Raw genomic sequence first — 26,312 nt, 5'->3', positions numbered from 1 at the left:
GCAGAGGGATGACTTCTGGCTCTCCACCTTGTTGGACCCTCGCTACCGGTCCAAAATGGGGGTCTTTTTTACACCCGCTGAGAGGGAGTATAAACTGAATTTTTATATACACGGCCTATGTAGTCAGTTGACCGCTGCCTATCTGCGCCATCGTCCTTCCTCTCGCAGGTCTGACTGGGGGGGACCTCTATGCTCACGTTCCTCTTCCATGGCTGCTTTGGCAGGGTGGGCGGGTAGGAGCAGTTCCAGTTCCATCAGCAGAAACTTGAGTCTATAGTCGCTGATGAGCAGTTTTCTGCACCCGCCTAGCTTTACCTGGAGCAGGACCTGAACCAGCAGGTGGTGGTATACTTGGACAGCACCCTGCCAACCCACATTGAAGATCCGCTGGATTACTGGGAAGCCAAACTGGATTTGTGGCCGCAACTGGCAGAGTTTGCCCTGGAAAAGCTGTCCTCCCCAGCCAGAAGTGTGGCATCAGAGCGGGTGTTAAGTGCGGCGGGGGCCATAGATACCCCAAGAAGAACTCGCCTGTCGACCCAAAATGTGGAGAGACTGATCTTTGTCAAGAGTGGAATCAGGCGTGGATCAGCCAGGATTTCCACCCACCAATGCATGATGCATCAGACTAGATCAACCATGGTGCCACACCAACACTTTGGCAAAAGAGGCCGGTTTCTTCTGGCTACCTGCCTTAGCTACTATTCTGATGCTGCCACCCGCCTGATGCCACACATCTGATGCCAAGTGTTCCTTCTTCACCCACCATCTTCAGCTGGTACTGGTATTGCCACCCACCTCCCCACTCTGTTACCGGGTCACTCTGTGGTCTCCTGATGCTGCTGCCACCTGCACCCTATGTCACCTTGCCACTTTATGGTCTCCTGATGCTGCTGCTACCTCAACACTATGTCATCTTGCCACTCTATGGCCTCCTGATGATGATACTGCCACCTCCACACTCTGTCATTGTGCCACCATGTGGCCTCCACCTGGTGCTGCTGATGCCCCCTTAACACTTTGTTTTTGTGCCAATCTGTCATCTTCTCATGCTGCTGCTGCCACCTCCACACTGTCATTGTGCCTCCCTGTGGCCTCCTCCTGATCCTGCTGCTGCCACCACCTCCACACTTTGTCATTGTGCCACCTTGTGGCCTCCTCCTGATGCTGCTGCCGCCACCTCCATGCTCTGTCATTGTGCCACTCTGTGGCCTCCTGATGCTGCTGCTGCCATTTCCACACTGTCATTGTACCACTGTGTGGCATCCTTCTGATGCTGCTGCCGCCACCTCCACACTCTGTCATTATGCCACTCTTTGGCCTCCTGATGCTGCTGCCACCTCCACACTCTCATTGTGCCACTCTGTGGCCTCCTTTTGATGCTGCTGCCACCTCCAGACTCTGTCATTGCGCCACTCTGTGGTCTCCTCATGCTGCTTCCACCTCACCACGATGTCTCATGCTGTTCTCAACTCCCCACTATATGACTGGGCCACTATTTTGCCTTTTAGCCTGGCTGACATCATAATTTATTTGACCCTTTTTCTCATCTGTCAGAAGGAAGGAAAAATGAGACGCACAACCGATCCTGTGTATGTAACAGCTTTAAGGCCTGCATGACATGGTCCCTATTTTGCATCAGAATTGGCTTATGATTTGGTAGCCAAAAGCAGGAGTGGGTACAAAACACAGAAGACATGCAAATATCGGATTCACGTTTCAACTATGTTTTGGATCCCCTCCTGTTATTTTTGGCTCAGAGGAAGGGCAAAATAATCAGTGACATCAACACAAACTTACTGCTGATACCCTCTCCACTCTGTTGGGGGGTGGGGGGGGCGCTACTTGTATAAGCTTTTAATAGAACAGGTTCTGTAGACATCTATGTGGAATCAGCTGCCGACGGTGTAAAAGGAGTGCGCTTCTTCTTGACGATAACATTGACCTGTAAGGCTGAGTTCACACTTGAGTTATTTGGTCAGTTTTTGCCCCGTAACTGCCGAAATAAGTGAAGTGTGCATTGATTCTAAGAGCGACACCTGTCATCTGCATGTCATACTGACTCACAGTATTATTTTACCACAGCAGACTCCCTATGCATGTTACTGCAAGGCAACGTGTTCTACACCACTATATAGGCTCTCTGCAGCCAGGAAATAGCTGTTTTGTTACGTGATTCGGCTAAATTATTTTAAAAAAATTTGGCAAACCGGCCGAATCAAATATTTTAGAAATTGGCTCAGCTCTAATTAAGACCCCATTTACAGTCATTAGATAAAAAGTTGCAAAGCAACTTCACAATATTCAAGTCCCGTGACAGGTAGCCACAGCCTAAGGGTGCTGTCTGGGATTTCAAAAATGTCAACTAACAGGTAGAAATGTGATTTAAAACAAAAATTTACCTAATAAATGAGCCGCTGCAGTGCTGCCACTCTGGTTTTCCTTGTGAGTATTTGCTTATTTCCTGTAGCAGTGACATGGTGTACATCTATGTGACTCCTGCAGCAGGTGACTGTTCTCAGAGGTGATGCTAATACACACAGCACGAGACTGCTGAAACCAGTGATTGGCTGCAGTGGTCAAATGAATGTAACTAACATGATGACAATATTGTTTATTCCTCATAGATAAACATTGAGGTTCAGACAGTAATTCAGCAATTTTACCCTAATTCATGGGTGATGTGGTATATCCCATGCGTAGCCAGATATGTTAGTAGGTACTATGACACCTACAGTCTAGTCCCTGGACTACGATTCAGGGCTTGTAAGTCCGTTGTACACATTGTGCACATGTCCTGGCTACAATACATTTTTGGTTACTGTTTTCCATAATCATAGTGAACACACAGCGTTTTGCTATGACTTCAGAAAGCCACTGCAAAAATATGCAACGTAGACATGCTGCAGATTCGGTGCATGTGCGAAGTGTAAACCTAGCCTAAGGCCTATTCATTGTATGTTATTTTGCAGTGCTTCAATATCACATATGTGTAGTACTATGGTATCACATTTGGATATTTGAAGTGCTGCAGTCTTCTTTCCTAGATCGAGACCTCCCCTGATCCTGGAGCCCCTTCAAGGTTTTTCATTGCACAACAGCTCTCTGGCCACTGTGCAGGGGACTTAAAGCACAGTCCTATTCACTTAATTGACGCTGGGCTGCATTCAGACCCTTCATTCTTGGGAAAGGGGGGTCCTGGCCTTTGATATCAAAATCAGAAAGTGATGACATATCCTAGTGATAAGTAATCGCTCTCTGTTCTTGGGGAAAAAAAACTTTAACCCTTAATGACCAATGACGTACTGTGTACTTCATGATGTGGTGTTAGTGTACGTCATTATGTGTCAGTGCGTCATGAGATCAAAGTATCACAGCAAGCACACTTGCGGTGACACCGGCATGTAAACAGGTGTCACGGACAGCAGAGCTGTCCGGGCACTTTGAAGGGGACCAATTAGTGTGGTCCCTGCCTTTGAATTGCTGCGATTGGTCAGTCAGGTTTGACTGACAAATCACAGCGTTCAGAAGCGCATCTCCAATCTCCTCAGTGAGTGTTGAGGAGATTGGGGCTGCGCTGCTGTGTTTATTCCCCCCCTTCCCATTCAGGATGGCCGAGAGGGACCCCCACCCCTCCCCACCCCCACAATCTTTCAGGATGGCCGAGCGGGACCCCCCACCCCCACAATCTTTCAGGATGGCCGAGCGAGACCCCCCACCCCACAATCTTTCAGGATGGCCGAGCAGTAGTTTATTGTCAGCTGTAACATACAGCTGGCAATCTACTGTAAAAGCCAACATCGGTGCTGGCACTGATGTCGGCCATTTAACCCCTTTCCTGCCACAGTCCATAGGGAGCGCTGTATGGAAGGCGTTAACAGGGAGTGAGCTCCATCCCTCCCCCATCGGGCCACTGCACTGCAGCTCCCCGATGATTTGAAGTGATAACAGAGGGAGAGCGCTCCCTCCTTCCCCCCTCCCTTAGGGACGCTACTCTGCTGTGGCAGGGTCCCGATGGTTAGCATAGCAACGGGATGCCTTGCACAGGCATCCAGGCTTGCCATGGTATGTAAGCCTGACAGGGTCCTGCCAGAGACAGGAGCCTGATCAGGCTTACTGTGAATGAAAATACACTGCTGTACACTATACAGTGTACTGCAGTGTATTGTAGAGCCATCAGACCCACTGGATCTTAAAGAACCGAGTGGGTCTGGGTACAAAAAGTGTTAAAAATACAAAAAAATTTAACATTTTCTCTTATACACAATTATTATTTTTTTCAAAAATGCTTTGTTATGTAAAACTGAAACAAACAAACATCCGTAACAACCTGCTCTATAAAAAATGGCACATAGTCTAACCTGGCAGATGAACGTTGTAAAAAACAAAAAATAAAAACCGTGCCAAAATATCCATTCTTTGGTTACCTTGCCTCAACAAAAAACATAATATAGAGCGATTAAAAATTATATGTACCCCAAAATAGTACCAATAAAACTGTCACCTTATCCCGTAATTTCCAAAATGGGGTAACTTTTTGATACTGTAGGGTGCATCAGGGGGGCTTCAAATGGGACATGATGTCTAAAAACCAGACCAGCAAAATCTGCCCATACAGCAGTTTACCACCACATGTGGGGTGTTTCTGTAAACAGCAGAATCAGGGTAATAAATATTGAGTTTTGTTTGGCTGTTGATCCTCAATGTGTTAAAGAAAAAAATAGATTAAAATTGAAAATCTAGCAAAAAAGTTAAATTTTGAAATGTTATCTCCATTTTCCTTCAATTCTTGTGGAATACCTAAATGGTTAACAAAGTTTGTAAAATCTGTTTTGAGTAACTTGAGGGTTGTAGTTTCCAAACTGGGATAATTTTTTGGGGGTTTCAACTATGTAAGCCCCACAAAGTGACTTCAGACCAGAAATGGACCTTAAAAAGTGGGTCTAGTAAATTTTCTTAAAAATTTTAAGAAGTGCTTCTAAAATTCTAAGCCTTCTAACGTCCCAAAAAAAAAAAAAAGACGTTTACAGAATGATGCCAACATAAAGTGGACATATGGGGAATGTTAAAGGGATTCTGTCACCTCGTATAACACAAATTCAGCTTTTAAACCAGTCATGCTCCACAGCTTACCTTGAATCGGCTGTGCTGTTTTTTATTGTAATCCGTCCAGCAGTTTTGCAGAAAAAAACGACTTTTATAAAACCCTGAAGGTGCCCAGAGGGGCGTTATGTTCCCCTTTGTGTGCCCAGTAACACCCCTCTTACAGTGCCCAAAACACTTTCCTCCAGAATCCCTAACCGCCCACAGTGTCTCATCCCTCTCCTCCCCCTCCCTGACGGCCGAGCGAAGTCTCGCGCAAGCATCGGACGTCACTGGGCTCGGCGCATGCCCACTGACGACGATGAAGCTCCTGCCCTCAGTCTCCAGCAAATCGCACTGGCGCAGCCCTCAGTGGGTACTGCGTCTGCGCAAGACTTCGCTCGGCTGTCAGGGAGGGGGAGGAGAGGGATGAGACGCTGTGGGCGGTTAGGGATTCTGGAGGAAGGCGTTTTGGGCACTGTAAGAGGGGTGTTACTGGGCACACAAATGGGAACATAACGCCCCTCTGGGCACCTTCAGGGTTTTATAAAAGTCGTTTTTCTGCAAAACTGCTGGACGGATTACAATAAAAAACAGCACAGCCGATTCAAGGTAAGCTGTGGAGCACGACTGGTTAAAAATCTGAATTTGTGTTATACGAGGTGACAGAATCCATTTAAGTAATACATATTTTATGAGGTATCACTTTCTGCAGAGAAATAGAAATTTTGAAAATTGCGAATGTTTCAACATTTTTGGTAAATTTGGGATTTTTTCATAAATAAAGGTGAAATATATTGACTCAAATTTATGACTGTCATGAAGTACAATGTGTCACAAGAAAACCGTTTCAGAATGTCTTGGATAAGTAAGTGTTCCAAAGTTATTACCACATAAGATACATGTCAGAATTTCAAAAATAAGTCTTGTCACGAAGGTGGAAAATGGCCCGGTCATTAAGGGGTTAAACTTAAATGGGTCTTTCCCCCCTTTATGATCCATATTGCTTATGTTTCTTGTCCCAAATTGCAGATACAAATACAGATGAAAATGTGGCGATTGTGGATGTAAATATAGATATATAGCACAAATATGTATTTTGAGACTCCATCAAGAGAATACAGTCGTGGCCAAAAGTTATGAGAATTACACAAAATATTAGTTTTCACAAAGTTTGCTGCTAAACTGCTTTTAGATCTTTGTTTCAGTTGTTTCTGTGATGTAGTGAAATATAATTACACGCACTTCATACGTTTCAAAGGCTTTTATCGACAATTACATGACATTTATGCAAAGAGTCAGTATTTGCAGTGTTGGCCCTTCTTTTTCAGGACCTCTGCAATTCGACTGGGCATGCTCTCAATCAACTTCTGGTCCAATTCCTGACTGATAGCAACCCATTCTTTCATAATCACTTCTTGGAGTTTGTCAGAATTAGTGGGTTTTTGTTTGTCCACCCGCCTCTTGAGGATTGACCACAAGTTCTCAATGGGATTAAGATCTGGGGAGTTTCCAGGCCACGGACCCAGAATGTCAACGTTTTGGTCCCCGAGCCACTTAGTTATCACTTTTGCCTTATGGCACGGTGCTCCATCGTCCTGGAAAATGCCTTGTTCTTCACCAAACTGTTGTTGGATTGTTGGAAGAAGTTGCTGTTAGAGGGTGTTTTGGTACCATTCTTTATTCATGGCTGTGTTTTTGGGCAAAATTGTGAGTGAGCCCACTCGTTTGGATGAGAAGCAACCCCACACATGAATGGTCTCAGGATGCTTTACTATTGGCATGACACAGGACTGATGGTAGCGCTCACCTTTTCTTCTCTGGACAAGCCTTTTTCCAGATGCCCCAAACAATCGGAAAGAGGCTTCATCGGAGAATATGACTTTGCCCCAGTCCTCAGCAGTCCATTCACCATACTTTCTGCAGAAGATCAATCTGTCCCTGATTTTTTTTTTGGAGAGAAGTGGCTTCTTTGCTGCCCTTCTTGACACCAGACCATCTTCCAAATGTCTTCGCCTCACTGTGAGTGCAGATGCGCTCACACCTGCCTGCTTCCATTCCTGAGCAAGCTCTGCACTGGTGGCACTCGATCTCGCAGCTGAATCCTCTTTAGGAGACGATCCTGGCACTTGCTGGACTTTCTTGGATGCCCTGAAGCCTTCTTAACAAGAATTGAACCTCTTTCCTTGAAGTTCTTGATGATCCTATAAATTGTTGATTGAGGTGCAATCTTAGTAGCCACAATATCCTTGCCTGTGAAGCCATTTTTATGCAACGCAATGATGGCTGCACACGTTTCTTTGCAGGTCACCATGGTTAACATTGGAAGAACAATGATTTCAAGCATCACCTTCCTTTTAACATGTCAAGTCTGCCATTTTAACCCAATCAGCCTGACATAATGATCTCCAGCCTTGTGCTCGTCGACATGCTCACCTGAGTTAACAAGACGATTACTGAAATTATCTCAGCAGGTCCTTTAATGACCGCAATGAAATGCAGTGGAAAGGTTTTTTGGGATTAAGTTAATTTTCATGGCAAAGAAGGACTATGCAATTCATCTGATCACTCCTCATAACATTCTGGAGTAACATTCTGGAGTATATGCAAATTTCTATTCTAAAAACCTAAGCAGCAACTTTTCCAATTTCCAATATTTATGTAATTCTCAAAACTTTTGGCCACGACTGTACAATTGCAATGGCTTCCTTCACACACAATTTTGGTTTGATGTTTCTTTTCTTATAAAAGTGCATGTGGATTTTTCATGTTACATGCATTTTTAAAAGTGGCGTGAAATTCACACATTTGAAAAAAAATGCCATGTACACATGTATTTTTTTTCCCTTGCAGTTTTTTTTGGAGGGGTGGAGGTAAAAAATAAATAAAAAAACACTGCAAGGGAAAATAATATACATGTGTACTGTACTTCCAAATACTCATAGGCTTACAGCTATGATCTGGAGGTAGTATTTAAAAAACGCACTAAATATGCATCTAAGGCCTCATGCACACGTCCGTTGGGCGGCGTGGCCGTATTGCGGCCCGCAAACGGCGGGTCGGCAATCTACGGCCGCCGGCCGTGTGCACCCCTCATCACGGATGCAGACCCATTCACTTGAATGGGTCCGCAATTCTGGAGATGCGGAACGGAGTCACGGAACGGACCGCCGGAAGCACTACGGAGTACTTCCGTGGTGTTTCTTTCCGTTGTTCCGCACCGCAAATAAATATGACATTCAAGTTGAATGGGTCTGGCCCGCTGCACAGATGTTGCCCGTGCATTGGGGACCGCAATTGCAGTCCCAATGCACGGAACGGCCGCACGACGGCCGTGTGCATGTTAGGTGCAGTTATTGCTACCATCTAAAAACCAATATCCGATCATAATGCTAATAGCAACTGTGTGTAAGACTGATCAAGTTCATGGGGTCCGAACATGTGGCATCCATTTAAGTTCTCCTGATTTGAGTGAATGGGGGTTTGCAGATTACTCTCCATCATGATGACCTGCAGGGTTTTATTATGCTAGAATAAGATCGATTTATTGCTTTGGATCCTAGCTAAATAGCTCTTTTTGTAAATTCGGGGTACTGACTGACGTAAAATTACTATTGAGGTTACAATTACTTGTAAGGCCTTGTTTACACTTCAGTTATTTGATCAGTTATTTCTATCAGTTAGGCCTCATGCACACGACCGTTTTTTTTTAAGGTCCGCAAAAACGGGGTCCGTAGGTCCGTGATCCGTGACCGTTATTTCGTCCGTGGGTCTTCCTTAATTTTTGGAGGATCCACGGACATGAAAAATGAAAAAAAAATCTAAGTCAAGTTTGCCATTGAAATGATAGGAAAAAACGGACACGGATCACGGACACGGATCACGGACGCGGATGACAATCTTGTGTGCATCCGTGATTTTTCACGGACCCATTGACTTGAATGGGTCCGCGAACCGTTGACCGTGAAAAAAATAGGACAGGTCATATTTTTTTCACGGCCAGGAAACACGGCTCACGGATGCGGCTGCCAAACGGTGCATTTTCCGATTTTTCCACGGACCCATTGAAAGTCAATGGGTCTGCAAAAAAAAACGGAAAACGGAACCACGGACACGGATGCACACAACGGTCGTGTGCATGAGGCCTTATTGGGAGCCAAAACCAGGTGCGGGTCAAAAACACAGAACAGGTGAATATCTTTTCATTACACCTTATCTCTGAGTAGACTCTACTCCTGGTTTTGGCTCACAAAAACTGATAGAAATAACTGACCAAATAAGTGATGTGTGAACTGGGCCTAACCTCAGCCTTAGGACTCATGTACATGACAGAGCCCTGTGCACAGACAAGTGGCAGTTCATGGAGGTTGCATGACTCCTTACTGTGGAGCCATACTCTAGCTGACTCCAGATGTATGGAGATATATTTTCCTAGGAGCTCCCATGACTGCTCCAGCCAATCACAGACCGCAGAGGTCAATTCAGCTTAAACAATACATCAAAGCAGCAAGGCAGGACAACCCCTTTAAATTATATTACTGATAGAAATTCAGCTTTATATAACACTTTTCATAACGATCACCACAAGCATCATGAAAACTGAAACTAAGATCATTTTATATTTATTTTAATTCACATTTAACCTGGATTACAAAGAATGTTGATGTTTCTTTTAATATGTTTATTTGGACAGTTGTCCATGCAATTACTTGAGGGTGCACAATACATGGATATTCATTTGGCTCTGTGACCCTTCATCTAAGCTAGATGCAGATTTATTAAGGCAACATAAGGACTTGATGGCCTCTCAGAAAACCAGTGCTTTGTAAGCAGAGGTCAGACAGATGGCCATTGTTTTGGAGCATTATTACGTTTACTGAGCTTGTTACTGCTGCAATGTCAGATATGCCATTTACAGAATTGGGAAAGAAATTCTTGCTTTTGCAACATAGTTACAGAAATGTCATATGAGAAATATATGGCTCATAAAGCCTGTTAGGACAAATATGCTTTGCTGTTGTACATCGTGGTGCAGTCTGTACTCCCTTTTTGGGGCAATACTTTGCAAGCACCCACTGTCACCAACATTAATGCAATGGTATATCCTAGCATTATATTGTAACATTGTGGGATAAAAATACCTCTTTATTCAAAATTCTTTATTAATTTAGAGTCCATTAGAGTATGCTGCAGATGAGCTCATAAATTATGCAATTGGGCGTGAAACACCAGTGGCACAGTGTTACATTTGCATTTTACGAGAAGGCACAAAGCCAGCAAGCAAAATACAGCAAACCTTTTAAAAATGCATATCTTTAGCTTGGTGGCAGTACAGGCATACTGTTTACTCCAAAAAAAACAGGGCTAGAAATACTGGTTGATTGATTGGTGATGATAACAGTTACAAGCCGTGTCCCTGTGGGACAGTGCATGTTGTAGTTTCTTTGAAGAAAATACATAGACAGAAATAAATTGTATGGTGTGCATATACAGTATGTAATGTGCAAAGTTTCTAGCCATGTGCTTTTCAGTACAATGGACAGTTCATTTCTTGCACTATACTAGAACAATGCAGTACAGGATAAAAAGGATAATGCTGAATATTTAAAGCCATTATCCCAGGAATTATATTGTCATGAAAACACTCCATGCCTCCTGGGCAGACACGTCACCGCATCACTCATCCTGCTGTTGCCTGACATACCAGCCCCTCTGAGTCCTTCCTGCCTTTCGGTAGCAGGGCTGGCCGCTAGTGTCCTTTGGCAGTGGAAGTCTCAGTCCTGCTGCCTGTTTACAGACTGTGACCCTCTGCTGCTTGCCTTGACTTCTGCCTATTTACTGTGTTGACCCTCAGCTGCCTGGCCTGACCTTGGCCTATTTCCTTACTACAAGTATTGACTGTTCCTTTAGTGCTTAATATCAGTGTTTCTGACCCCCGTGAGTCAGCCGCCGCCAACTACATCAGGACTATTCCAAGATGTAGCAATGAAGGCCAGATCCCTGTATAGAGAGTTAAAGGGTGAAAACAGGGGACTGCCAGGATAATACCTATAGGTTTAGCCTAAAGCCAAACTGGTTGGTACAGTGGATCCACTTCTACTGTCCATTACACAAATGTATCACATACCCACAGGATAGGTGATAAATGTTAGAACACTGAAAGTCTGAACACTGAGACCCCAGTAATTCTGAGAATAGAGTATCACTGAGTTCAATCTCTGAATTGAGCACTAGTCTGTAAGTCGGTCCATTTTCCATTCACTTCTATGGGACTGACCTAAACAGCTCTACATCAGTTCCATAGAAGTGAATAGGGTGGAGAACCAACGTGCACATTCAAGATAAGATGATACATTTTATTTGCATGATAACCTCTTTAAACTACTGTACAATTGCACATACTGAATTTGCATCAAGCAAATCTGCTGTAGGTTTTTCAAAGAATGCGTGGCAGTAATTGTCGGCTAAAATCAAAGGCAAAAATTTTCAGCTACAGATCTGATTACGCTTCCTCAGCTTTTCCAAAGAGAGTCTTCAGCAGTAATTAATAGTGAAATTTCTTGAAATTTGATTTGGATTTGATTCGGCCAAATTTGCCATATTATTCGAATTGGGTCATAATAAATTTGACCTGAATCAAAAGTGCTCCAATTACCCTGAAACATTATGCAACTCTTTTCAAGCTCTTTAATGCCAGGCCAGCATTAGTAATGTCAAAGTGACAGCAACATATATTGCTATGGGTAAACGCATGGCTGTGGGTAGTAACAGCCTCTTTCAAAAACAAACTGCATTGCCTACAATGCAGTTTGTTTTTGAAAGAGGCTGTTACTACCCACAGCCATGCGTTTACCCATAGCAATATATGTTGCTGTCACTTTGACATTACTAATGCTGTAATTTGTTATATTTTTTAAAAAAATGGTCAGAAAAATGTTTGATTTTTGGTGGCAAAACTGCCAGAGGACATGTGACCCTCCTTCTTTCCTGTCTTCTGATTTAAAATATTTATGTCAATGCAATATTATGTTTTCACTTTCTCATTACGGATATTGAGTGCAGAATGATGGGGGAAAATTTAACTTTTGTTTTAGTTTTAGCTCATGGAAGCAACATAACAAAATATAAAAAAAAGTGAAAGAGTCTGAAGACTTCAACCTCTTCAGGACACATGAAGTACCGGTACGGCATGTTGTCCTGGTACTTAAAGGGTTTCTGTCACCCCATTAAACCGTTTTTTTTTTTTTTTCTTTACTAATAATCTCTATACACTGCGTGCAGAATTATTAGGCAAATGAGTATTTTGACCACATCATCCTCTTTATGCATGTTGTCTTACTCCAAGCTGTATAGGCTCGAAAGCCTACTACCAATTAAGCATATTAGGTGATGTGCATCTCTGTAATGAGAAGGGGTGTGGTCTAATGACATCAACACCCTATATTAGGTGTGCATAATTATTAGGCAACTTCCTTTCCTTTGGCAAAATGGGTCAAAAGAAGGACTTGACAGGCTCAGAAAAGTCAAAAATAGTGAGATATCTTGCAGAGGGATGCAGCACTCTTAAAATTGCAAAGCTTCTGAAGCGTGATCATCGAACAATCAAGCATTTCATTCAAAATAGTCAACAGGGTCCCAAGAAGCGTGTGGAAAAACCAAGGCGCAAAATAACTGCCCATGAACTGAGAAAAGTCAAGCGTGCAGCTGCCAAGATGCCACTTGCCACCAGTTTGGCCATATTTCAGAGCTGCAACATCACTGGAGTGCCCAAAAGCACAAGGTGTGCAATACTCAGAGACATGGCCAAGGTAAGAAAGGCTGAAAGACGACCACCACTGAACAAGACACACAAGCTGAAACGTCAAGACTGGGCCAAGAAATATCTCAAGACTGATTTTTCAAAGGTTTTATGGACTGATGAAATGAGAGTGAGTCTTGATGGGCCAGATGGATGGGCCCGTGGCTGGATTGGTAAAGGGCAGAGAGCTCCAGTCCGACTTAGACGCCAGCAAGGTGGAGGTGGAGTACTGGTTTGGGCTGGTATCATCAAAGATGAGCTTGTGGGGCCTTTTCGGGTTGAGGATGGAGTCAAGCTCAACTTCCAGTCCTACTGCCAGTTTCTGGAAGACAACTTCTTCAAGCAGTGGTACAGGAAGAAGTCTGCATCCTTCAAGAAAAACATGATTTTCATGCAGGAAAATGCTCCATCACACGCGTCCAAGTACTCCACAGCGTGGCTGGCAAGAAAGGGTATAAAAGAAGAAAATCTAATGACATGGCCTCCTTGTTCACCTGATCTGAACCCCATTGAGAACCTGTGGTCCATCATCAAATGTGAGATTTACAAGGAGGGAAAACAGTACACCTCTCTGAACAGTGTCTGGGAGGCTGTGGTTGCTGCTGCACGCAATGTTGATGGTGAACAGATCAAAACACTGACAGAATCCATGAATGGCAGGCTTTTGAGTGTCCTTGCAAAGAAAGGTGGCTATATTGGTCACTGATTTGTTTTTGTTTTGTTTTTGAATGTCAGAAATGTATATTTGTGAATGTTGAGATGTTATATTGGTTTCACTGGTAAAAATAAATAATTGAAATGGGTATATATTTGTTTTTTGTTAAGTTGCCTAATAATTATGCACAGTAATAGTCACCTGCACACACAGATATCCCCCTAAAATAGCTAAAACTAAAAACAAACTAAAAACTACTTCCAAAAATATTCAGCTTTGATATTAATGAGTTTTTTGGGTTCATTGAGAACATGGTTGTTGTTCAATAATAAAATTAATCCTCAAAAATACAACTTGCCTAATAATTCTGCACTCCCTGTAGTGCGATCTCATGATACATAAGCAAATTAATCATTTTGGTTCAGTAGAATTTGCTAAAAATCGATTTTTAAAATATGCTAATTACCTTGCTACCAGCAAGTAGGGCGGCTACTTGCTGGTAGCAGCCGCATCCTCCGATGGTAATGACGCCCCCTCGGCATGCTGATTGACTGGGCCAGGGAAGGGAATCGTTCTCTGCTGGCACTGTTAGAATTTGAAATCTCGCGCCTGCGCCGTACCTGTCTTCAATCGGCGCAGGCGCACTGAGAGGCGGCCGCTCGCTCGACCGCTCCATCCTCAATGCGCCTGCGTCGATGACGTCATCAAGTACACCCGGAAGAGAAGATGCCGGCATCGCTGGAAGGAGGCGGAGAGTCTGGTGACGTCGCTGGATGCTCGAATCAGTTAAGTATGTACATAATAAGCATGCTGCTACAAAAACCACCAACGAAATGGGAATAAATAATTTTATAAAAATGACAGTTATTAACACTATACCACCAACGATTATTAATAATAAATCTCTTCCGGGTGTACTTGATGACGTCATCGACGCAGGCGCATTGAGGATGGAGCGGTCGAGAGAGCGGCCGCCTCTCAGTGCGCCTGCGCCAATTGAAGACAGGTACGCCGATTGAGCAGGCACCTTGGCTAAATGTGCGGGGGGGTCCAGTGACCCCCCCCCCCCGTGTCGGCGATCGCCGCAAACCGCAGGTCAATTCAGACCTGCGGTTTGCGGATTTTACCTGTGGTTGCGGCGGCTGGCGGCGGTGCCATCGTGTCCCCATGCGGCTGTAGGGGGGACCCGATAGCATGGAAGGCAGCGCGATGCCTTAGGAAGGCATTGCACTGCCTTTCGGTGATGAGCCTGTGAGATCCAGCCCCCTGGATCTCACAGGCTGGAAGCTGTATGAGTAATACTCACATACAGCCAATGCATTCCAATACAGAAGTATTGGAATGCATTGTAAAGGATTAGACCCCCAAAAGTTGAAGTCTCAAAGTGAAAAAAAAAGTTGAAAAAATAAAGTTTCCCCCCAAAAAATTAAAAGTTTTAAGTAAAAATAAACAAAAACGTCATTTTCCCCAAATAAAGTAAAAAAAATTGGTAAAAAATAGGGGTGAAAAAAAAGTATACATATTAGGTATCGCCGCGTCCTTATCGACCGGCTCTATAAAAATATCACATGACCTAACCCCTCAGATGAACACCGTAAAAATTGTAAAATAAAAACTGTGCTAAATAAACAATTTTTTTATCACCTTACATCACAAAAAGTGTAATAGCAAGCGATCAAAAAGTCACATGCTCCCCAAAATAGTGCCAATCAAACTGTCATCTCATCCTTCAAAATTCATACCCTTCCCAAGGTAATCGCCCAAAAACTGAAAAAATTATGGCTCTCAGGCTATGGAAACACTAAAACATGATTTTTTTTGCTATAAAAATGAAATCATTGTGTAAAACTTACATAAATAAAAAAAAGTATACTTATTAGGTATCACAGCGTCCATAATAACTTGCTCTATAAAAATATCACATGACCTAACCTCTTAGGTAAATACCGTAAAAAAATAAAAATAAAAACGGTGTAAAAAATGCCATTTTTTGTCACCTTACATCACAAAAAGTGTAATAGCAAGCGATCAAAAAGTCACACGCACCCCAAAATAGTGCCAATCAAACGGTCATATCATCCCACAAAAATCATACCATACTCAAGGTAATCGCCCAAAAACTGAAAAAAAATATGGCTCTCAGACTATGGAAACACTAAAACATGATTTTTTTTGTTTCAAAAAAGAAATCATTGTGTAAAACTTACATAAATAAAAAAAAAGTATACATATTAGGTATCGCCGCGTCCGTGACAACCTGGTCTATAAAAATACCACATGATCTAACCTGTCAGATGAATGTTGTAAATAACAAAAAATAAAAACAGTGCCAAAACAGCTATTTGTTGTTACCTTGCCTCACAAAAAGTGTAATATAGAGCAACCAAAAATCATATGTACCCTAAACTAGTACCAATAAAACTTCCACCCTATCCCGTAGTTTATAAAATGGGGTCACTTTTTTGGAGTTTCTACTCTAGGGGTCTATCAGCGGGGCTTCAAATGGGACATGGTGTCAAAAAAAACAGTCCAGCAAAATCTGCTTTCCAAAAACCGTATGGCATTTCTTTCTTTCTGCGCCCTGCCGTGTGCCCGTACAGTAGTTTACGACCTCATATGGGGTGTTTCTGTAAACTACAGAATCAGGGCCATAAATATAGAGTTTTGTTCGGCTGTTAATCCTTGCTTTGTAACTGGAAAAAAAATATTAAAATGGAAAATCTGCCCAAAATTTTAAATTTTGAAATTGTCTCTCTATTTTCCATTAATTCTTGTGGAACACCTAAAGGATTAACAAAGTTTGTAAAATCAGTTTTGAATACCTTGAGGGGTGTAGTTTCTTAGATGAGGTCACTTTTATGGAGTTTCTACTCTAGGGGTGCATCAGGGGGGCTTTAAATGAGACATGGTGTCAAAAAAACAGTCCAGCAAAACCTGCCTTCCAAAAATCGTATGGCATTCCTTTCCTTCTGCGCCCTGCCGTGTGCCCGTACAGCAGTTTACGACCACATATGGGGTGTTTTTGTAAACTACAGAATCAGGGCCATAAATATTGAGTTTTGCTTGGCTGTTAACCTTTGCTTTGTAACTGGAAAAAAAATATTAAAATGGAAAATCTGCTAAAAAAGTGAAATTGTGAAATTATATCTCTATTTTCCATTAATTCTTGTGGAACACCTAAAGGGTTAACGACATTTGTAAAATCAGTTTTTAATACCTTGAGGGGTGTAGTTTCTAGAATGGGGTCATTTTTGGGTGGTTTCTATTATGTAAGCCTCGCAAAGTGACTTCAGACCTGAACTGGTCCCTAAAAATTGGGTTTTTGAAAATTTCTGAAAAATTTCAAGATTTGCTTCTAAACTTCTAAGCCTTGTAACATCCCCAAAAAATAAAATATCATTCCCAAAATGATCCAAACATGATGCAGACATATGGGGAATGTAAAGTAATAACTATTTTTGTAGGTATTACTATGTATTATAGAAGTAGAGAAATTGAAACTTGGAATTTTTGGTAAATTTGGATTTTTTTATTATAAATAAAAATTATTATTTTTTTACTTCATTTTACCAGTGTCATGAAGTACAATATGTGATGAAAAAAACAGTCTCAGAATGGCCTGGATAAGTCAAAGCGTTTTAAAGTTATCACCACTTAAAGTGACACTGGTCAGATTTGCAAAAAATGGCCTGGTCCTTAAGGTGAAATAAGGCTGCGTCCTAAAGGGGTTAAAGGGGTTGTGTCACTTAAGCAAGTGGCTTTTATCATGAAGTGAAAGTTAATACAAGGCACTTACTCAGGGGTGGGATTAAAATTTTTAACAACAGGTTCCCTACTCAATGGCAGACAAGTGGCGTCACGACACTTGTTTACATATACATACACCATATATGTGCAACACACATACACATAAATGCACCATATATACACTACACACACATACCACCCAACTTTTAAAAAGCCTAAGGAGCTAAACTATGGAATGGAAGCACTCATCTCCAGCTGCCGCAGTAATTTTAACAACCAGAGAACCTGAGGGAACTGGCTGAATCCCATGCCTGAACTTACTAGTGTATTGTGATTGTCCATATTGCTTCCTTTACTGGCTGGATTCATTTTTCCATCACATTATACCATGCTAGTTTCCACGGTTTCGACCACCCTGCAATCCATCAGTGGTGGCCATGCTTGCACACATAGTAAAAATTGCCCGCCTCTCTGGTGGCTGAGACCGTGTGAGCTCACATAGGCTGGTTCTTTTTCCTATAGTTTGGAAGCACAGCCACCGCTGATGGATTGCCGGATGGTCATAAGTAGAGATGGCCTTGCGGTTCGCCCGGAGGTATTTCACTGCAAACTTTGCTCGTTCGCCATTTGCCAAACATGCGAACATACGGAGATGTCCGCCGGTGCCATATTCTTTTACATTGTGAAGAACTTTGACCCATGACACATCCATCAGGTGGTACAGGACAGCCAATTGAGAAGTTTCAGCACATGGACATACCCCCTACCTTATAAATAAACCTGATCTGGCCGCCATTTTACATTCAGTCTTTTGCCAGTGTAGGGACAGGTTGCTGTGTGGATCAGGGACAGGCTGTTAGGGTCACCAAACGCTAGCTAATAGGGCCACAAAAGTCCTTTTAAGGACTGGTATAGGTGTGCTATCGATAGGTGTGACTTACTGAGGGGTGTAATATACTTATAATATACTTTCTAACATAGAAAGCATATTATTGTGCATTTGTATATTGTATTGTGCAGCAGTTGTGTGCGTTTCTGCTGCGATACTGCAGCTACACAGAGTGACAAACGCTATTGGAACAAATAATTTCTATTGGTGTGATATATCAGTTGCCCCCCCAAAAAACTGATTGAAGCAAGGGTGTTATATACCAATAATATACTTTCTATATAGTGCATTTAGGTAGTGCAGCATTTGCTTTTGGTTTTGCTGCGTTACCGCAGCTACACAGAGTGACAAACCCTATTGGAACAAATAATTTCTACTAATGTGATATATCAGTTGCCCATCAAAAAAACTGATTGAAGCAATGGTGTTATATACCAATAATATACTTTCTATATAGTGCATTTAGGTAGTGCAGCATTTGTTTGCGGTTTTGCTGCGTTACCGCAGCTACACAGAGTGACAAACGCTATTGGAACAAATAATTTCTACTGGTGTGATATACCAGTTGCCCCCCCAAAAAAACTGATTGAAGCAGGGGTGTGATATACCAATAATATACTTTCTATATAGTGCATTTGGGTAGTGCAGCATTTGTTTGCTATTTAGCTGTGTTACCTTACCTCACAGAGTGCCAAACACCATTGGAACAAATAATTTCTACTGGTGTGATATACTAGTTGCCCCCCCAAAAAAGTGATTGAAGCAGGGGTGTTATATACCAATTATATACTTTCTATATAGTGCAGTTGGGTATTGCAGCATTTGTTTGCGGTTTAGCTGTGTTACCTCAGCTACACAGAGTGACAAACGACATTGGAACTAATAATTTCTACTGGTGTAATATACAAGTTGCCCCCCAAAAAACGTGATTGAGGCAGTGGTGTGATATACCAATAATATACTTTCTATATAGTGAATTTGAATTTCACCTATTATCATTAGGGTTTTTTCAAGAAGGGGGATTTTGTTAGCCATGTTTTTAATCCAATTTTATATTTTTAGTTCTTTTAAACATATGTATTTGACATGTATTTGTACTGGCCTGCAGTAAAATTGTTATCTATTGACCGTCTAACATAACTCCGGCCACATAATCACTTGATCTTTTCTGTCCGGTGAATGCCTATTAATGTTTGGGGCCTGATAGGAATCTCAACGTCCCACTTGGTACCCCTGGCACCAAACTTCTAGTATCGGCTTGGTTTGAGTCCTTTTCTGACGTCAGGAGAGCGCTTCACTCAGTAGGGAATAAAAGACACAATAGTGATGTACTGAATGAACACTCTGAGGTTTATTTTAATGCACACAGGTTATATAGAGGGGGCTTTACCCCCTTTATTAGCATATCATCGTAAGTTATGTATTCAACCTATCATATTAACACGTTTTATTCTACAGACAGAAAATGAGAAACAAAAACGGAACTTCCATATTAGGAATATTGTCCGGGAGTAGTGCCAAAGAGATAAGATTCAGGGTTACAGAGAAAAGAAACTTAACAGCAATCAGTTTTAGTTTCTAACAGAGAAATGAAACTTCAGCAAAAGGCAGAATTGGTTTTGACATATAAAAAAAAAACATGGATTCCTTTCAAATCCCCTCTTAGAACCTTTAGTGTATCACACTACATGGTTCTTTCCTTTCTTGTCCTTTTTCTCTCTATATGATATTAGGTAATTCTTATACCCATCTGGGCTTCAATCCTCCTGGGGTAGAGTAGTCTGATATAATGACATATTGGAGAGCCCTTTTTCTAGCATTCATCTCAAGGAATAACACATAATGCTACTACACCTATTACTACAATTACTATTAGTATGACAATCCCTAGTTGCATGAGACCTTGTTTCCAACTTGTGAACCACCCAAAGTATTGATCCCATGGATTATTTATACCTGAGTTCTTTTTCAGTTCTATTGACAGATCTTCACGCTTTTTATAGCTATTGTGACCTTACCAGTGGGGCCAGTATTATTTGGTATGTATGTGCAACAGGAGGTTGGATCAGTCAATACTCGGCACACTCTGCCCTTCTCTGCAAGAATCATATCCAACACCATTCGATTCTGGAATGTCATGATTGAGTCTGCTTGTAGTTCTTCTGCTACCCCTTGTAATGCATCTCTGGTATAGTTTACAAACCTTTGCTGATTGTAGTATATGAAATTTATCCAACCCACATTTTTATTCACAGTAATGATGGGAAATATTGATTCAAATCCGGCAGCTACTTGATCTCTAGCTTTGAACTCATCTGGGACCCCTCTTGGAACACCTATTGCATCTATATACACATGGGGATCAAAGCTTGAAAGGCGGCTGCTTCTTTTGTTTATCTTTTGCACCCCTTTTTCGATAATATCTGATTCAGTAAAAATGTGCATGTTCATTATAACTTTGGCAAGCGCACATTCACCTTTCCAGGCACCTTGTTTTTAACAATTACAGATGCAGAAAGGGCTGCAATATTAAGTATTTTGCAAAAAAAGGGTGTTTTTTTACTAACAGAATATAATAGCAGTATATAACACTTGAATTTCACACGTGCAGATGCAGCAAGAGCTGTAAAATTGTGTATTTTGCCAAAAAAGGGTGTTTTTAAAAATACAGATAATTATGGCTGTATTTCTAGCTTAAATTGCACACCTGACCAGTCAATCTGTCCTGGAGGCTGGTTTTAAAGTCAGTATAAAACTGAGTCTGCTTATATAGAACCTACCAGTAGCCATTTGGCTCCAGGAGAAGTATATGGTGGGCTCAGCGTGCATGTTGGTACTTGCATCCCTGGATCCGATGAAAGCTGTAATGGCACCGGACGGGGTTAAAAGCAGAGTGTGCTTGGCGTGCATGCTGACCTGCATTCCCTGGATTTTGTGTGGCTGTCATGGCCCATGAACAGGTAGGAACTAGAGTTAGGGACCACTCAAATAGAGGCGACCTTGACGTGGTGAGTGGCTTACTACTCTTTGGCCGAAATGTACACCAATGTCTCATCCAGCATGGAGGCAAATTGCTGGATGTAGAGTGCTATCACATTTGTATTTTTCATTTGTATATGTATTTCGCCATAGTGATGTGCACCACATACAGGTTGTGCTGACCCAATTCCCCACATTTTTTCTTTGGAGTATTTATTGGAGGCGTGGCGATCTCCTTGGAGTCATTGCACACCTGACCAGTCAATCTGTCCTGGAGGCTGGTTTTAAAGTCAGTATAAAACTGAGTCTGCTTATATAGAACCTACCAGTAGCCATTTGGCTCCAGGAGAAGTATATGGTGGGCTCAGCGTGCATGTTGGTACTTGCATCCCCAGTGCTCCAGCCTAAAAAAAATACCTAGTAGCCATTGGCTCCTGAACTGAAAAATTTAGGAGCCAAATCAAATTTTTAGTCGCCAAATCGAAACTGAATCAAAATTTTGGTATCGTGACAACGCTACGCCGATCAGATCGGCGTAGGGTTGTTTTTAAACCAAAATTTTGATTAGCTTTCGTCACCATAAAAAAGTATTGCGATACTCAATACCGCGCAAAAAAAAAAAAACACCAAAAAAAGCTGCGTGCATTTCGCATTTTATGAAACATTCGGCCCATAATAGAACAGCCCTATGCTATTTTTTGGGGTGACAAGGTGACTAAAAAATGGCGAATGCTCACTGCATAGGAGATATTTTTGAATAATTTAATAGTTTAGACAGCGCTATGTAATATGTTTATTTTTTTATTGTTTATATATTTTATATGTAAAATTGGGAAAGGGGGGATTTAAACTTAATATTTTAGGGTACTTTCACACTAGCGTTATTCTTTTCCGGCATAGAGTTCCGTCCTAGGGGCTCTATACCAGAAAAGAACTGATCAGTTTTATCCCCATGCATTCTGAATGGAGAGTAATCCGTTCAGGATGCATCAGGACGTCTTCAGTTCAGTCATTTTGACTGATCAGGCAAAAGATAAAACCGCAGCATGCTGCGGTTTCATCTCCGGCGAAAAAAAAAAGAAGATTTGCCTGAATGCCGGATCCAGCATTTTTCCCCATAGGAATGTATTAGTGCCAGATCCGGCATTCAAAATACCGGAATGCACCCGCACTAAATCCGGACCCATTCACTTCTATGGGGCTGTGCACATGAGCGGTGATTTTCACACATCACTTGTGCGTTGCGTGAAAATCGCAGCATGCTCTGTTGTGCGTTTTTCACGCAACGCAGGCCCCATAGAAGTTAATGGGGCTGTGTGAAAATCGCAAGCAAGTGCGGATGCGGTGCGATTTTCAAGCATGGTTCCTAGGATGAAAGTCTATTCACTGTATTATTTTCCCTTATAACATGGTTATAAGGGAAAATAATAGCATTCTGAATACAGAATGTATAGTAGAAGGTCAATATAATAAACATTGGTGGCGCAGTGCGCCCCCCCCATCACCCCAATATAATAAACATTGGTGGCGCAGTGCGCCCCTCCAACACCCCAGTATAATAAACATTGGTGGCGCAGTGCGCCCCCCCATCACCCCAATATAATAAACATTGGTGGCGCAGTGCGCCCCTCCAACACCCCAGTATAATAAACATTGGTGGCGCAGTGCGCCCCCCCATCACCCCAATATAATAAACATTGGTGGCGCAGTGCGCCCCCCCATCACCCCAGTATAATAAACATTGGTGGCGCAGTGCGCCCCCCTCAATATAATAAACATTGGTGGCGCAGTGCGCCCCCCCTCAAAATAATAAACATTGGTGGCGCAGTGCGCCCTCCCATCACCCCAGTATAATAAACATTGGTGGCGCAGTGCGCCCCCCCTCAATATAATAAACATTGGTGGCGCAGTGTGCCCCCCCTCAAAATAATAAACATTGGTGGCGCAGTGCGCCCCCCCATCACCCCAGTATAATAAACATTGGTGGCGCAGTGCGCCCCCCCTCAATATAATAAACATTGGTGGCGCAGTGTGCCCCCCCCCAATATAATAAACATTGGTGGCGCAGTGGGCAGTGCCAATGAGGGTTAAAAAATAAAAAAATAATTTACTCACCTCCTCCAGTTGATCGCGTAGCTGCCGGTCTCCTGTTCTTACTTCTTTCTTCAGGACCTGTGGTGACATCACTGTGCTCATCACATGATCCATCACCATGGTAATGGGCCATGTGATGAGCTAAGTGACGTCACCACAGGTCCTGAAGAAAGAAGTAAGAACAGGAGACCGGCAGCTACGCGATCAACTGGAGGAGGTGAGTTAATTTTCTTTTATTATTTTTAACCCTCATTGGCACTTCCCACTGTGCCACCAACGTTTCTTATACAAATACAGGAGGCGGGTGCCGGAATCAAATAGCCGGCACCCGACCTTTGTGACAGGGGGCTGCGATCAGCTACAATTAACCCCTCAGGTACCGCACCTGAAGGGTTAACTCAACTGCAGCTGATCGCAGCTCCCTGTCACAGAGGTCGGGTGCCGGCTATTTGATTCCGGCACCCGCCTCCTGTATTTGTATTACAGGTCAGTTTTCTTCATTGGTGGCGCAGTGGCCACAGCCCCTCCCCTCCTCCTGCCTCTTCTTATTGGCAGCGGCGGGGGCAGCAGCACAGGGGGGAGGGAGAGACTCCTCCTGCCCTGCTGAGAACTATCATCTCCTGTGCCCGCCGCTGTATTGAGCAGAGCTGCGGCGGCGGGTCTAGTCGCAAATGGCGACAAGACTAAAAAGTCTTGTCGCCATTTGTAAATTCTAAGTCGCATTGGCGACCATTTTGGTCGCCATCTGGAGCCCTGATCCCTGGATCCGATGAAAGCTGTAATGGTACCGGACGGGGTTAAAAGCAGAGTGTGCTTGGCGTGCATGCTGACCTGCATTCCCTGGATTTTGTGTGGCTGTCATGGCCCATGAACAGGTAGGAACTAGAGTTAGGGACCACTCAAATAGAGGCGACCTTGACGTGGTGAGTGGCTTACTACGCTTTGGCCAAAATGTACACCAATGCCTCATCCAGCATGGAGGCAAATTGCTGGATGTAGAGTGCTATCACATTTGTATTTTTCATTTGTATATGTATTTCGCCATAGTGATGTGCACCACATACAGGTTGTGCTGACCCAATTCCCCACATTTTTAAATTGCACACTGACTAATCCTGCAAAGGCACCAGATATTGGATATTGCCAAAAAAGGGTGTTTTTTTAAAACCAGATTATTATTGCAGTATTTCAAGCTTGGATTTGAATGTCACAAAAGCACAGATGCAGTGCTGGTACACTGAGCTTGCATAAAATGGCCGCCACCACCCACCTAACTAACGGACGGATAAAAGTTATTTTTCTCTGTCACTGGGCTCAGGGCAGGGCAAAGAGATTGTGCACTGAACCCACACAACTAAACCTATGTAGATCGCTGAGTTCAATTGGAGTTCTACCCTAGGGCACCTACAGTATATCTGGGGGTGCAGAAGGTGGCAATAACCAGTGAGCGCCGTCCTCTGCAGTGAAGTAAAGCGCTCATTTGTGACTAGGAGACAGGAAGGAAACGTCACCACTTAAAGGAGTTTCCTAGTTAAAATGATTTTTAGCAAGTTCCTGCAGCATAGTCCCTGACACAGAAGTTTCCTACTTTCTTGCCCCGTGCTGACCTCGCTGTCTCCATCTTCCATTCCCGTAGCACCTCTCTAGCAAATGACTGACTTTAGCGGTCAAACGCTGCTTGTGGCCACATCACCACTGAAGCCAGTCATTGGCTGGAGAGGTACAAGTGACTATGCCCATAGCCAGCCGGATGTAAACCGCGCCGGAACCACAAGATGGAGACAGGGAGCAGGAAAGTATGAATCTTCTGTTTCAGGCCCTTGCTGCAGGAACATGTTAAAAATCTTTTTTTTACCAGGAAATCTCTAAGCCCCTGTTACACAGCACGATATTCAGGACAATTACTGGGAACAAGTGTTCATAGGAACGCTCACTCCTGATATCTGGCGGTATAATCGTGCCTCTGACCAGCTGACAAACAAGGAATCAGTCGTTTGTCGGCTTATTTGCATATTTTATCAGGATGAAAGATGTACAATTATTGTCAGCACATCTCACCGTGTAATCAGGAATGTAGCTGACGATAATCGATAGAAGTGAATGAGAAAGGAATGACTGTGGTAGTGATCATTCCTCCCCAGTCACTTTGCATTAGCCTGTGTAATAGGCTGATGCAAACAAGTGCTGATTAACTTTTTTTTTTGCAGGCCCTTAAAATAGTGCAATGTGACAATGTGGCCCCCAAACCAAAAAAAAGGTTGTGCACCCCTGGTCTATATAAACTCAACTTTGACAATATACAGCAGACAATCTGCTGCACCTCCATACAGTGTGTTGTCTCTTTTTATATAAGAACAAAGAGAAAATACCTTCTTTAACCTTAAATTCAAATGACATCGTGATCCTTCCTTGGTAAAGAAAATTATTTTAACAGCTCCCTACCCCATTTAAACTGCTTGGCACTCAACTTTACTTGGTAGTATGAAGTTGCATCACCACCATTTATAGCAGTCATCCTTTCATGGATTTATTAAGGCTTCTTTACTACCTTTGTAAAGAATTTAATCAAGGAACAAAGCTCCAAATCTCTCACTTTTTTTGTAGACTTGCACTGTACTGCACTTTGCCATTCTTTGCCATTCTGGGGTAAATAACTTCTTAAACACCTCTTGTATGGCATCCAATGGAACATGCCTTTTTTTTTTTCTCTCTTTTGGCTACATACAGAATATGACATGGATATGTGTGAAATCAAAAGACAAATGGAAGTACTGTCCAGTAAAGGCTTTATGTATCTCTATGGGTGCACTATTAAGACTTTATATAATACATAGCCTGCGTTCATAAGCACTTATTAAGAACTGAGGTTTGTTTTTATGTGTAGCATTGTTTTGTTTGATTCTGAATCCAAACGATGCAAAATGCCCTATTTCTATCCATTCATCATTGTTTGGCAGCATTAAGAACCTTGGCAAACGCTTTACATGTTCTAGCTTAAACTGGCAGCAATTACTAAGCTTTTTAGCTTTTGTGTGTACCTATCAGAGTATTAAAGACATTATTTTCTG

The sequence above is a fragment of the Bufo bufo genome, chromosome 1 (assembly GCF_905171765.1).
Source record: "Bufo bufo chromosome 1, aBufBuf1.1, whole genome shotgun sequence".
Taxonomy (NCBI): Eukaryota; Metazoa; Chordata; class Amphibia; order Anura; family Bufonidae; genus Bufo; species Bufo bufo.
Note: the sequence above shows the minus strand (reverse complement) of the source record.